General features: G+C 40.5%; 1 pseudogene; it reads left to right on the plus strand.

Annotated features, from left to right (window-relative positions):
* The first annotated feature begins 223 nt into the window (after positions 1-223).
* On the plus strand, positions 224-1,638 carry LOC102832072 (annotated as a pseudogene).
* The last annotated feature ends 13,276 nt before the right edge of the window (positions 1,639-14,914 follow it).

The following is a 14,914-nucleotide window of genomic DNA, read 5'->3' on the forward strand; positions in this document are numbered from 1 at the left end:
ACATTATAGCAAAGTGTGCAAAGACCTGGAGTTAGAAAACCAAAAGGATTAACACACTCAGCATTTCACAAGCTGAGGGAACTGAAGTGAAAAGTGAAGCCTCAGTTTGAAATATTGAATGATGCAGAAAGCATAAAAAGAAGATAGAAGGAACACACAGAGTCATTGTATCAAAATGAAATGGTCAAAACGCCCTCTGTGGTACACAAGAGACCATGTCGCCATGTCTCCCACTGGACCTCGCGCTGCCTTCTTCCTACCACTGCTGCTGCGTACAGTTCTGGCCGTGCCCCTGGAGCGGGGACCTGCCAAGAAGGATGAGAGCCCCGTGACTGAGAGCCCCGAGAGTGGCCCTGCCCTGCTCTCCAGCCAGGACACAGGTCTGTATTACGGTATCTTCAAGAAGTCATCAGTGTGCTGGAGATGGAAGGGCGCTTCCGGGAGAAGCTGCAGGCTGCCTATGCCGAGGACATCAAGAGTGGAAAGCTAAGCCGGGAACTGGACTTCGTCAGCCACCACGTCCGCACCAAGCTGGATAAACTCAAGCGGCAGTAAGTGTCAGGACTACGGATGTTCCTCAAGGCCAAGCTGGATGCTGAGCAGGGACCCAATGTCCAGGTGGACCACATGAGCCTCCTGAAGCAGTTTGAGCACCTAAACCCTCAGAACCAGCACATATTTGAGGCCCGAGACCTGGAGCTGCTGATCCAGAGGGCTACCCGGGACCTTGCCCAGTATGATGCTGCCCATCATGAAGAATTCAAACGTTACGAGATGCTCAAGGAACATGAGCGCCCGCTATCTGGAATAATTGGGGGAGGATCAACGGAAAGAGGCAGAGAGGAAGCTGGAAGAGCAGCAGCGCCGGCACCAAGAGCACCCCAAAGTCAACGTGCCGGGCAGTCAAGCCCAGCTGAAGGAGGTGTGGGAGGAGCTGGATGGACTGGACCCCAACAGGTTTAACCCCAAGACTTTCTTCATACTGCATGATATTAACAGTGATGGCGTCCTGGATGAACAGGAGCTGGAGGCCCTCTTCACCGAGGAGCTGGAGAAGGTGTATGACCCAAAGAATGAGGAAGATGACATGCGGAAGATGGAAGAGGAGCGGCTGCACATGTGGGAATACATGATGAAGACTGTGGACACTAACCAGGACCGCCTCGTGACCCTGGAAGAGTTCCTTGCATCCACACAGAGGAAGGAATTTGGAGACACGGGAGAAGGCTGGGAGATAGTAGAGATGCAGCCTGCCTACACAGAGGAGGAGCTGAGGCATTTTGAGGAGGAACTGGCAGTCTGGGAGGCAGAGTTAAATGCCACGGCCCAGCGCCTCAGCCAGGAGACAGAGGCTCTGGGTCATTCCCAGGGCCATCTAGAGGCCCAGAAGAGAGAGCTGCAGCAGGCGGTTCTGCACATGGAGCAGAGGAAGCAGCAGTAGCAACAACAACAACAACAACAACAGCAGCAGCAGCAGCAAGCTCTCAATACCCCTGCCCCCCGGCCCTGAGGGGCAACTCAATTTCCACCCTGAAACATAACATGCCTGTCCCAGCTCCAGAGGATGACCAAAAAGACGTGGACACTTCAGAAAAGAAAGTTCTTGAACAGCCACAACTAGACTCCCAGAGCCTGTGATCCCTGAGGCCTAGCTGTCCAGCTCCCCCCACCTAGGCAGCTCATGGCAGGGGACTGCTCTCACAATAAACTTTTCCTGAGGCCAAAAAAAAAGGTCACTATCTAACCATTTCAAGTATCGCATATGATCAAGAGCCAACGAAACTGAAGGTAGAAATCCAAAATGCATTAAAGACAACGGACAAACAACAGAACAACAGGAATTTATGGAATACACATTGAAATAATTCTTCTAAGTGATGTGATGTTGGAGTCACTCACTCATCTTTGCCAAGAAATTTGAAAGACAGCTACCTGACCAACTGATTGTTAAAGATCCATATTTATGCCCATTTCAAAGAGAGGTGACTGGAATGTGGAAGTTACTGGACAATATTATTAATATCACATGCAAGTAAAATTTTGTGAAAGATAATTAAAAATGGCTGAAATAGTACACTGACAGAGAACTGCCAGAGGTTCAAACCAGATCATTGCTGATGTCCTATGGATTTTGGTAGAATGCAGAGAATACCAAAAAGATGTTTCCCTGTGCTTTCGTGCAAATGCTTTCAATTGTGTATATCTTGACAATCTATGAACAACATTGCAGAGATTGATTATTTTGGAATGCTTAATTGTGCTCATACATACCCCAAGAGGCCGTTGTTTGAACAAAACAAGGGAACACTGAATGTTTTAAAATTAGGAAAGGTGTGTGTCAGAGTTATAGTCTTTCAAAATACTTATCCAGTCTGTATGCTGAGCAAATAATCGGAGAAGCTGGATTGTATGAAGAAATATGTGGTATTAGGATTGGAGGAAGACTCATTAACAACCTGCAATATGCTTGCTTAAAGTGAAAAGGAAAGTGAATACTACTGATGAAGATCAAAGACCAAAACCTTTCAGATGATTTGAAACTGAATGTAAAGAAAACAAAAATCCTCACCACAGGAAGAATAATTAACATCAAGATAAACTGAAAAAAGATTGACGTCGTCAAAGACTTCATTTTGCTCAGATCAACCATCAACACTCAGGGAAGCAACAGTAAGAAATCAAATAACATATTCCACTGGGCAAATCTGCTTTGCAAGACCTCTTAAAGAGTTCAAGAGCAATGATGTTAGTTTGAGGACTATGGTGTGCTTGACCCAAGCCATGGTATTTTCAGTAATTTCATATGCATATGAAAGTTGGACAGCGAACAAGGAAGACTGCAGAATAACTGATGCATTTGAGTTATGGTGTTGGAGTGGAATAGTAAAAGCACCATGGACTATCAAAAGGACAAACAAATCTGTGTTGGAAAAAGTCCAGCCAGAATGCTCTTTGAAAGCCAGGATGACCAGACTTCCCTCATACTTCAGACATATTATAAAAAGGTACCAGTTCCTGGAGAAGGAAATCATACTTGGTGAAGTGGAAGGTCAGAGAAAAAGAGAAAGCCCCCCAACAATATGGATTGGCACAATGGCAGCAGAAACAGGCTCAAGTTTATAAAGGATTGCGAGGTAGGTGCAGGACCAGGCAGTGTTTCATTTTGTGATGCAAAGGGTTGCTATGTGTTGGTTCCAACCTGATAGTTCCTAACAACAATGGAGCTCTGGTAGCATAGTGGTTACGAGTCAGACTGCGAACCTTAAGGCCAGCAGTTCAAAACTACCAGCCGCTCCGCAGGAGAAAGATGAGGCATTCTGCTCCTGTAAAGATTTACAGCCTTGGAAACCTTGTACAGGGTCACTATGGGTCGGAACCGACTTGACGGCACTTAACAACAACAACAACAATAATAAAGATTCTTAATTATTTCAAATCTTCCATCAAAGCGCAGTAAAGTATATGTTGTTTTTATTGTGTACTGTTGACTCTGTATAGGGTTTTAAAAAGTGGCTGGTGTGTTTGAAATGACAGTCTTGTGGTTAGTAGTCTAGTGTTTATCATGCAGCGCTATACCAGGGCTCCATAATATATGTTGTTCCTATTGTTAAGTGTCATTGAGTCAGTTCTGACTAACTGTGACACTGTATAGAATCCAAGGAGTGACTGCTTAGTTTGAGCAACCGACCTTTTGGTTACAAGTACAGTGTTCATTTAACCACACCACACCAGGACTCCATAAAGTAGCTGGTGGTGATGCTTGTATGCCATGGAGTCAGTTCTGACACAGTGACCCTTTATAGGATTTCCAAGGCTAGAATCTTTGCAGGCGTAGAAGCCTCATCTATCTCCCGTGGAACTGCTGGTCGATTCAATCTGCTGACTTTGTGATTAACAGCCCAAGTTGTAACCCTCTGCTCTACCAGGGCTTCAGAAAGTATATGTTGTTGTTGTTAAATGTCATCACATGGAGTAGATACCTAACAGGTGTTTGTTGACTTGAGTATTGTGTTGTGAAAACCCTGAACAGAAAAGGAAAGACAGCATAGCCCAATGGTTAAAAATGCAGAACTCAGGTGTGACGCAGACTGTGGTATATATTATAGCTGCCCTCCTAATATTTATGTGATTTGAGGCAAATTAGTAAATCTCTCTACCCCTGGATTCTCACAACTCTAGTCCCTTTGGGCTCTGGGAAGTCTAGGTGTGATTCAGCCCGTGAAGAATGCAGTAGAGAACCCACATGTGTATTTCTCCCAGAGACCTGTTAGGGTGAAATGGGTGAGGCACTTGCTTAAAGAATAAAACTTAACAGGTTCCAAAAACCCATTAATCAAGACACATGATACTTTAGTATCTTAAAAAAAAAAATTGTAATACAAAAAAATCCAAGTTGGATAATATATCAAAGTTTAAATTAAATCTCCTGATCAGTAGCGGTACTGTATGGAACCACATTGGAACCTGAGTGAAGAGAAAAAAATCAAGTATACTAATCCCATGCTTAAAAATTGGAGCATAGTGGCTCTTTACAATAAGCACTGTACTGTGAACAACAAGGTCAGTGGTTAGAGTTCTCCAGGGGCTCTGGGAGAAAAAGATGAGGCTTTCTGTTCCCCCAAAGATATACAGCCTCAGAAACCTATGTACGGTCACTGTAATTATGAATCAATTTAGCAACAACAACATGCTTATTAATTTTTTCATGTTTTTACTCTTGATTTTTTGCATTAATCTCGATTTTTTAAAAAATGTATATGGAAATACTATTTATCTTGATTAGTAAGCTATTTGTGGTTGTGCGCTGTCCAGCCCATTGAAATTCCTAGCTACCCTTTATAGAGTTTCCATGAGCGGGTGGTGGGTTTGAACTGACAAACATGCTGTTACCAGTTAAGGCTCCCTCTTAAATGTTATGCCCAAGGAGAGTGCCTAACTCTACTCATCCTAGTAAGTATCTAGTTTTACATTTGTACATGTATACAATACTTGTTGTTAAGTGACATATACATGGTTTCCAAGGAGTGACTGGTGGGTTTGAACCACAGACCTTGTGTTAAAAGTCCAGTTTGAATCTTTAGCGTTCCTCTCTATCTGAAATTTATATAATAATACTGTTATTGTTAAGTGTTGTTGAGTCAGTTCTGACTCAGAGCAACCTTGTGTGGGTTTCCATGAAGCAACTGGTGAATTTTAACTACCGACCTTGTGGTTAGCAGTCAAGTGTTTATCCTACAGTGCCACACAAGGATTTCTATAATAACAGTACATATCCATATTCACCATGCAGAATAGAGGTACCATCAGCCTTCGAAATTCCAGGTGCCAACAAAAAGGTTACGGTGATTGTACAGGTATTTAAAAGCAACAGTGAAAGACAGGTCTTTATCTAAATAAATATGTACTATACACTGAGAATTAGCTGGTAAGAGATTCTCAGTTTTGAGAATATCCTCCCAATGGCCAATTGTCGTTTGCCTTTAGGCATGTGGATTTTGAAGTCATAATAGCATTCTTTTTTATAGGCTGGCTTTTAAAGTTTTATTCTTGGCAGAATTTTCTCCCAGTGACTTAGTTCTAATACCCATAGTACACTAAATGACAAACTTCTTCCTGAGGACAGATAAGCACATGTATGAAAGAATCTGACTGCCACCAAATTAGTCTGGCATTGCTGATAAGCGGCAGTGCAGTTTACGAGCTCTGATAGAAAAAGAAGAAAGGAAACAAAATATCATCGCCACAACTTTTCTCTCTGGAAGACTTGCTTACAAGCTGTATTTTTAGTCTTGTCATAGGAAGTGCGTGTTGATCAAGATATTTTAGGGAAGACTTCACTTCCTCCAGCTATATAAACTTTTGAATGGTTCTGTATTCAAATAAATATCCCACATTCATAAGGGAAAGATCGGTTGGCTATGTCCAGGACTGCTATTTTATTTTATTATCAATTTTATTTATGTATTTGCTCTTTAAGAGCTTCTTCTAGCTGGCACTTTTGTGCTTCTAGAATGGTGCTCCTTTTGCATTCAGAAAGTCTACGTAGACGGTTCGACACTGTGGGGAAAAGAATGGAGAAACTGCTGACTTAGAATGCAATGAGATAGGATGGAATTTCCAAAGTCCCAGGGCTTACATATTACATTGTGCTGTTAGAAAGTCTGATGTGTTTGCTGGCGATTTTCGCAGTGCATGTTGCAAACAGACACAATTTGAACCACAGATCTTGTGGGTTGGAAGTTCAGTTGGAATCTACATAGAGTTAGGCTTCTTTCAAAGTGTTTCTGCTATATGGTCATGTATAGAATCATGTAAGTGTCTTTCTAGGAGATGGTACTATTTTCTTCCTTTTATCTAGGAAGATTTTGATGGTCCAGTGGACCTATTTGAGGCTGTCTGAGAAAGCTTAAATTTAAATATAAATTAAATATAATTAGTTATAAATTAATATTAAATATAAATTAGTAGAAGCCCTGTTCAAAATAGATCCTTTGTCCACAAAACTTTTTCTGGGTTTGTGGTTTGTTCACTATCTACTCAGAATGCTCATTTTTTTAGATTTCTTTTGACACCTGTGTCTTTATAATACAAAAGTCACCATACAGATGGGTTCATAAATATAATTCATCAAAGGTATTCTCTGCTTGTAGTGATCCTGAAACATGGAGCCAAAAATCAAGCAGAGAATGGCCATGAGTAGGAAAAGCAGTTGTGACATGCGTATTTTAGTGAAGCTACTCATTTCCAAGTCTGAATGCAATTATAATTTCTTAACGAACTTTCAGGTAAGAATAATTATCCAAGATGTGATGTGAGCAAGTTAAATTAAGTTCCTGCTCCACCTGCCTCCCTGCACCTTGAGAAACACACCATGACCTACATTTTCTTTAATTCAGTGTATTTTATCTTCTTCACCAAAGAGAAAATAGAGACCTAACATTTATCAAATGCTTACAGAATGAGATAAGTAATAGACCAAGTCTTCTAAATGTGCTATGTAATTTGATTTTTCACACAATCCAAGGAAGAATAGAATTACATTAGTCAGTCATGTGTATTATTGTGCATGTCTTTACATATAAGGAAACTATTTCTGAGATGTTAAGTAACTTGCACCGGATAACACAGACAGCAAATCTGGAGCAACTCTAAAATAAACTGAGGTTAGAAAAGGAGACACAAATTAGACTGATGTCTAAAAATTAAAATGATCACAGTCCAAATGAAAATGCCCTATATTAGAGACTCATTTATCTTGAGGTAACTGTGACCTTGGACAAACCTCTTAATCTCTCCAGCCCTCAGTTTCCTCATGCTGCTTCGTTATTTATAACCATACATATGATGAGTGTGGGACTCATAATAATAGCAAGATTTAAGTGTTTGTTCAAGGTGTCTGGCTTATGTCATCAAGAGCATCAAGGGATCCTTAGTCATCCTCTGGCCTGAATTTATATGAGGTATTATTAGAGCTGGGACTCATGAAACACTTGTCCCAAATGACTTGCAAAGAAGCTATTATTCAAAAAGGTTTGCTGTAAAGAATTGTTTGTTTTCTCAAAATATTGCAAATTGCATGAAAGCTCAAGACCTTAAGATTCCCTGGCACAGTTTATGATACATCTAATACTTGTTGGACCCATTTGCTTCCAGATGAAGTCTAGGGGGAATAAAATAATTTAGGATTTGTTTGGCATATTTTATACACAATCTCTATTTTAGACATAGTGAGGCTACCCATCCTACATTGGTAATAAAACTGTTTCTTTCTACCTCCTGCCCTTCCTGACAGTGTTTTTCTGAAAATGTTGAATTATTTTACCTTCGTTTTCTGAACTCCATTATTTTCCTTCGCCTTTCTCTTTCTTTCAAAGAAAAAGTGACCTAATTCTAAGTCTTTGCAGTTGTTTTGCACTCATTTTTTTTTTTTCTACAAGAATACTATAGTCAAATTTATCCATTTCGTCTGGGTTACCTCTCTTTATTATAATTTCCTCACTTCTTCATTCCATCTTAGGGAAATCCAGAAATATCATGACCTCAGAATTTCTCAAATGTCGTGCATCTACAAGTGATTTAAGAATTCGTATGTTTCTTCTAGCCTTAGTCTTTGTAATTCCCACAAGACAACTCATTGTCTGCTGGTTCTGAGTAAGAGAAGGTGGGAGAAGATACTGACAGGATGATATGGTTCAGCTGTGGATGTTAACAGAGTGATTGGAATTGTAAAAACTTGGGACTCTAAATGGGTTTAAAATGAGCCATCACAGAAGCCGTAGAATCTCACGCCTATCAAAGAGGAAGGTCCTGGAACAGAAGCATCTTTTAGTTGACAAGATCATTTGGAATGAAACTCCAAAATCCAGGGACAGAATGCTTTGATACCAGAGGAGGGGCAGAGGAACTGTAGCAGTACAGCCAAGAACCAGAGAACAAGACAGCCCACGGAGTAAGTACAATTGAGTGACTTAGGGCAGGAAACTTGCTTACAGAGTGGAGTGCCTTCTCGTGGTTAAGTGGCACAGCTAGATTTACTGACCACGGAGCTAGAGCAGAGAACCTTTAGGCTGAGGTTTATAGTGGTGTGGTGTGGCATTTATCAAAAACCCACACAAGGACGGTTGTTGTTGTTAAGTGCTGTTGAGTAGGTTCTGACTCATAACAACGCTGTATAGGGTTTCTGAGGAGCAGTTCGTGGGTTTGAACTGCTGACCTTGTGGTCTGCAGTCCAGGCTAATCCTACAGTGCCACACCAGGAGTCCAATATAAAGCAAAAAAAAAGTGGTAAAACTACACACTGGCAAATGTGGGAAGCTTGTAAGATCCAGAAGAACAAAGCCGTTCTGCTGTGTTTCAGCTCTCACAGGTCACACTGTTGAAATTATAAATAAAGGACTTGTTAAGTTCTTCGAGTTCATTCCAACTCATAGCGATCCTGTATAGGGTTTCTGAGGAGCATCTGGTGGGTATGAACCATTGACCTTGAGGTTCAAACCGACCTTGAAGTCCAGCGCATTCTCCCTCGGCACCATGCCAGGGCTTCTTTTAGGAGTCCTGGTGTGGCACTGTGGGTTAATGCACTGGACTGCAAATTTGGTTTGAACCTCAATGTCAGTGGTTCATACCCACTAGCTGCTTCTAAGAAACTCTATACAGGATCTCTATGAGTTGGAACCGACTCAAAGGTGCTTAACAACAACATGAGGAAGACCAGCTGATAACACTACTAGTCAAATTTATGTACAAACTACTAAAGACAGTGATGATTAAATTGAAAAATTCTACAATTTTCAGTCAAAGATTGATCAAACATGCTATCAAGATGCATTGATAATTGCTGGTGATTGGAATATGAAAGTTGGAAGCAAAGATCAGCCATTGGTAAATATGGCCTTTGTGATAGAAATGAAGCTGGAGATCACATGACAGCACTTTTTAAGGCTAAGGACTTTTTCATTACAATTATCTTTTTAAAACAACATAAAAGATGACTATCCCTATCCACATGGACCTACCAAATGGAATACATAAGAATCAAATCAGTGGGAAGAACCATGTGTTCAAATGTAACAATTTTGAGGATGGTGCAGAACCAGGCAATGTTTCATTCTCTTGTGCCTAAGGTAAGTTATGAGTCAGAACCAATTTGATGGCACCTAACAACAACACCCCTTCTTATTCTCCAAAGCAGAAATTAAAGTCAGGAAACTACACTTTACTTCTTATGTTCAGAAATAGCTGTTGTATAAAATCAATGTGCTAAACCACTAACTATACTAGGTACTTAAATGGCCTTGTAATTATATTCACAATATCTTCTTGTTGTTAAATTCTCTTGTTTCTGATTTGTATCAACCCTGTATAGGGTTTCTGAGGAGCAATTGGTGGGTTTGAATTACTGACCTTGTGGTTAGCAGTCCAGTGCTTATCCTACAGCACCACAAAATGACTCTATAATATAGTGAACTACACATTATGCACTGGACCATATAACTTCTCCAAAAAAAGTGATCAGCTTTCTTTAATGTGTTTATCTCATTTTTTTTTAAAGCACTTAGAAAAGTATATTTATCTCTGATCTAATTAGATGTATTTTAGGATACAAACCTTTGAATCATTAGAGGCTTACAGTCACTGAGATAGAAAGCAATTTGACTTCAGTGATCTGCTTGTTTTTTGTTTCACAGAGTATAAAACATCTGTAATATTTCTATCCTGAAATGCCCAATTGTACTTAATAAAACTGATGCTTACAGCTTTCTCAGTGGAACTGAGATCTGTAATATTTGCACTGGTTAATCACTAGGAAGTTGTGTATGTCCCAGTAATAACTGTGGTTAATTTTTTTTTTTTTTTTCTGCACAGGGTAAAAGTGAATTGCCTTTGTTCACACTAGCCACCAGATCACCACTTCCTAAACATTGTTGAAAGAATATCTCCTTTCCAACCTAGTTCTCCATAGGAAATTTTGGTTCTGCCTAATGAAACGGACTAGGTTTGTTGTCTTTAGGAAAAAATAGACATAAGAATTAGATGTGTTCCACATATAGGAATGGTCCACACTATGTTCCAGATGGTGATTTTATTTTATTAAAAGAATATGTTCATCACAAAATATTTCTTTGAGCTTGCTGACTGTTTATAAAACAGTTGGCCATAAATGACTTACTAATTTTATTGAACCTGAGTCACAAAAGGGTAGTTTGGAGACAGTTTGGATTTTTAAATATATTTTTAATTCTATTGTAAAGTAAATATAATCCCCTTTTTCTGTTGTGAGAACTCAGAAACTATATAATTTGTTATGTGATTTTTTTCCCTCATATGAGACAGGTGTGCATATAATTTTTTTTTTAACTTTTTGTTGTGAATTCAGTGAAGGTTTATGGACAAAATAATCAGTTTCATATTCAACAACTCCCACACCTTGTTTCATTTCCGTGACTCAATTCCTTCCATGCAACAACAGCTGTCCTGCTTCCTTCCTTGTGTTACCCATACACAAACACCCTCATTCAAACTCTTATATACCTGTGGGATATATAAATAAATATATCCCATTCCTCCTTCCATAGCCTCCCAACCTGTCCCTCTGTCCATGTGTCTATACATAGACTATATATAAGTTTTTCTTTGGTTGTTGTCAGGTGCCATCGAGTCGGAACCGACTCATAGCGACCCCATGCACAGCAGAACGAAACAATGCTCGATCCTGGGCCAACCTCACCACCGCTGCCACCTCCGAGTCCATCAATGATGCCACCTGGCCGATCCATCTCGTTGGAGGTCTTCCTCTTTTTCTCTGACCCTCCACCCTACCCAGCATGACATCCTTCTCCAACGATTGTTTCCTCCGGACTACATGTCCAAAGTAGGAGAGACGAAGCTTAGCCATCCTGGCCTCCAAGGAGCACTCTGGCTGCACTTCTTCCAAAACAGATCTATTGGTTCTTTTGGCAGTCCATGGCACCCTAAGTATTCTCCTCCAACACCACAACTCAAAGGCATCAATTCTTCTACGATCCTCCTTATTCACTGTCCAGCTTTCGCATCCATATGAGGCTATTGAAAACACAATGGCCTGGGTCAGGCTCACCCTAGTCCTCAAGCTGACATCTCTGCTCTTCAGCTGACATCTCTGCTCTTCTTTGGTTGTAGGTTTTGTTTTTCATGAGCCATGCCCTGAATCACAATAGTTTCCCAGCATCTTTCCAGTAGTGGCAGCGAGAGATTGCTGATTGACTATGAAGTGCTTCCATGCTTAGTTTACTTTTGTGAGATGAATAGGAACCATTAGCATCTTTCATTCAGGCTCTTTGCATCTTTGTATGTAGGAAAAAATGAAGTAGTTGGGAGGAGCTTTGAAGAGAGTTGGCTAGATGTGTTGAGGGGGAAAAATGTATTTGTGGTGATAAGTGTTTCTTTTAAATCCAATAAATAGAGATGATTCAGTAGAAAGCATGACTCAAGAGCTGTAAATAAACACTTGAGAAAAGTAAAAGTCACCATTCCTAAAAGAGGGGCGCTGATTGGCTTTCTTTCTAACTGGACAGATTTTGAAATGTTTGCATTGAGTGTGCAGGTTGTACATTGCTAAATATTCTAAGGATATTACTTTACTAGTGCTGTGAATTAAATTATTTCACAGGTCATTGATTTAAAAGGGCAATTATTTATTTTCTCTACTACTGTACATATAGGAGCTCAAGTGTGGCGCTGCGAGTTTATACACTGGCTCAGCAGGAAGGGGTTGCCTTAACTTCAGCTGCTGGCTGCTGGTTGTCTCTGTTTCTCATCGCAGGTCTTCAGTGAGCTAGGGTGCCACAGCTCCACATTTGTAGTCCTCAACCTCCTTGGATCACAGCTCATCAGGGAAGGTACTACTTACAGTACTGCCAGAGGCATAAGGGAACTAGCTCGGTTCAAAAATGGCAAACTTCATATAATTAACGAAAACTAATCAATAAGTCAAATCCATTATAAAGCAGGGATTAGTATGCAATGCGGAGTCCTGGTGTGGTGCTGTGAGTTAATGCACTGGACTGCAAGGGCAGATTGAACCACAAGATCGGCAGTTCAAGCTCACCAGCCACTTCTCAGAAGCCCCATAAAGGGTCACTGTGAGTCAGAACCAACTCAAGGGCACTTAAACAACAACAATACATAATACACCCTTTGGGGGTAAGAACTACAAAGTTATATAAAATTGGACATGGATATGTTGTTGTTTTTATTGTTAGGTGCCTTGGAGTCGTTTTATTGTTAGGTGCCTTGGAGTCGTTTCTGACGCATAGCGACCCTGTAGGTTGAAAAACAGGGCAAGGACATAGAATGTACAATGATGGTCTGGAAGAGCAACTTTACAAATGTCATCATCAAGCTAAGTGTGGAGTCCATGTAGTGTTTCAAATGATTCATCTCCTCCATATGATCATTTTGAAAGCATTTCTTCTACATGCACTTTCTAAGAAGGCTGTTGATTCAGAACTTGATTATTTGTCAGCATTAATTTATGGTCCTGATAAGCATGAAAATGATTTTTTTCCCATCTTGCCCTAGCAAGGGTGAAGAGAGAGACATAGAAAGTGAATGTATTCTATCCCCTGCACTAACCCTAAATTACCCATACCCAACCAAAATTTTTTTTTTCTTTCCTTTTAGTACAGGTATCTTTTCTTAAGCTTTTACAATAATGTAATATTTGTCCTTTTGTGACTAATTTTACTCAGCATAGTGTTCTCAAGCTTCATCCATGTTATGCAGTAGCTTGCACCATCCTTATTATTCTTCAAGGTAGCATAATATTCCATTGTGAGTATATGCCAAAGTTTGTTTATCCATTCTTCCATTGATGGACATTTAGGCTGTCTCCAAGTGGGAGGGAAATGAAAGAGCAAGGTAGATTGGGGAACACTGAGGCAGGTTTGCATGGGCTAAATGGTAAAGAAGTAAACAGTGATGAATGCTCAACCTAAGAACAAGAGGGCTCTGTGATACAGGGATTGAGGCCTAGTCTGAATGGGTAAAAGAGGAGAAATAATGCTAAAATGCTTGACTGTCATATGGATATGGTTTCCCTTACCTATTACTTTAATATATATACTTGAGTGAGATAGAAATATTGGGAAATATGGAAATATGGAAAGCTTGTCAACCTGTCTTCAGCCTATAACTGATTCTAATACCTAAAAGAGGTTCTAGAACTTGCCCAGTGAAACAGGCTTCCTGCAGAGACTTTGTAGTGTATAGGACCTTGAGTGGAATCCTGACCCTATCCATAACCTTCTGAGATGAGGCATTCCCACTTGAAAGGACAAGTAGACCAACCTGGAACAGTTTGGGGAACCAAAGATGCTTCTTGAAAGAAAGACCAGCAGGAAAAATCCAAAACAAAAATGGCAGTATGATTGGTCACTATAAGAACAAAAAAGTCATTCACTGAGGAGCCATCAAGACAAGCAATCAAGTCCTTTCAGGACAAACCCCCTCCAACACTGAAACTCAAAGGCAACACATGAACAGGCATATAAGCTTGTTGGCCACCACGTTGTTCTAGGGGGAAAGGCAGCAATGAAGATACGGGCCGAGTTTGACAACATTCCATAGATTCACATCTATCTGGAGATGAGATAGAGAGGCGAGGAAGGGCTGGTTGTTCGGAAGTTTGGTGAGACCTGGGGACCCCTGAGTTTATGGAACAGGACATGCATAGCCTTGGAGGCCTAGAGCTGAGAGTGAAGCATCCAGCTGATACAAAGTGAGGGGGAGACACAAAAGAATGCTCAAACTTGTAGATAGTACCCATTTGATCAGAACTTGACTAGAGGAAAAAAATATTTTTTTTGATGAAGGAAATTAAGTGTAAATTACTACAATTTGATGAATTTGACCTATACTTAATGGATGTAGAAGCTCAAAATACCAACTGAAAGGGAAGAGGTCTTTACATCAAGCATCAGCCCTATCCCCTCTGGTACAGGGTTGATAGGGATAGGCAACTTAGACATTGGTGATATAAAATGGGGGGAGGGACTATAAAGGTACGAAGTCACTGGCTTACAAGTTTTCAAGAGGGAAGTTAGTTTCAGAGTGCATGGGGGAAGGTAGAATCCCCACTGAATAGTATTAATTTTGTCTAGATGGGTCTGGTGAAAAGAGATGGAATAAGATTCTTAGGATTCAGTAGCAAGTAACTGTTATCATAACTAATTGAGAGTCACGAAACTGTAAAGGTAGAAGTTTCGTTAATAAAAAGAGGGAGTAGTTAATCTTACAGACGAGGAACAGAGGACCCTAGGACTATCAAGGGAGAAGAGCATGAGAGGAATGTGGGACCCTATCCAGAGAAGCAGCGACACCAGAGTTGGAGACAGAGATGAGGGCATGTAGAAATAGAGCAGCTGAGTACTCGAGA

Source organism: Chrysochloris asiatica, unplaced genomic scaffold (genome assembly GCF_000296735.1).
Source record: "Chrysochloris asiatica unplaced genomic scaffold, ChrAsi1.0 scaffold00030, whole genome shotgun sequence".
In the NCBI taxonomy this organism is placed as follows: Eukaryota; Metazoa; Chordata; class Mammalia; order Afrosoricida; family Chrysochloridae; genus Chrysochloris; species Chrysochloris asiatica.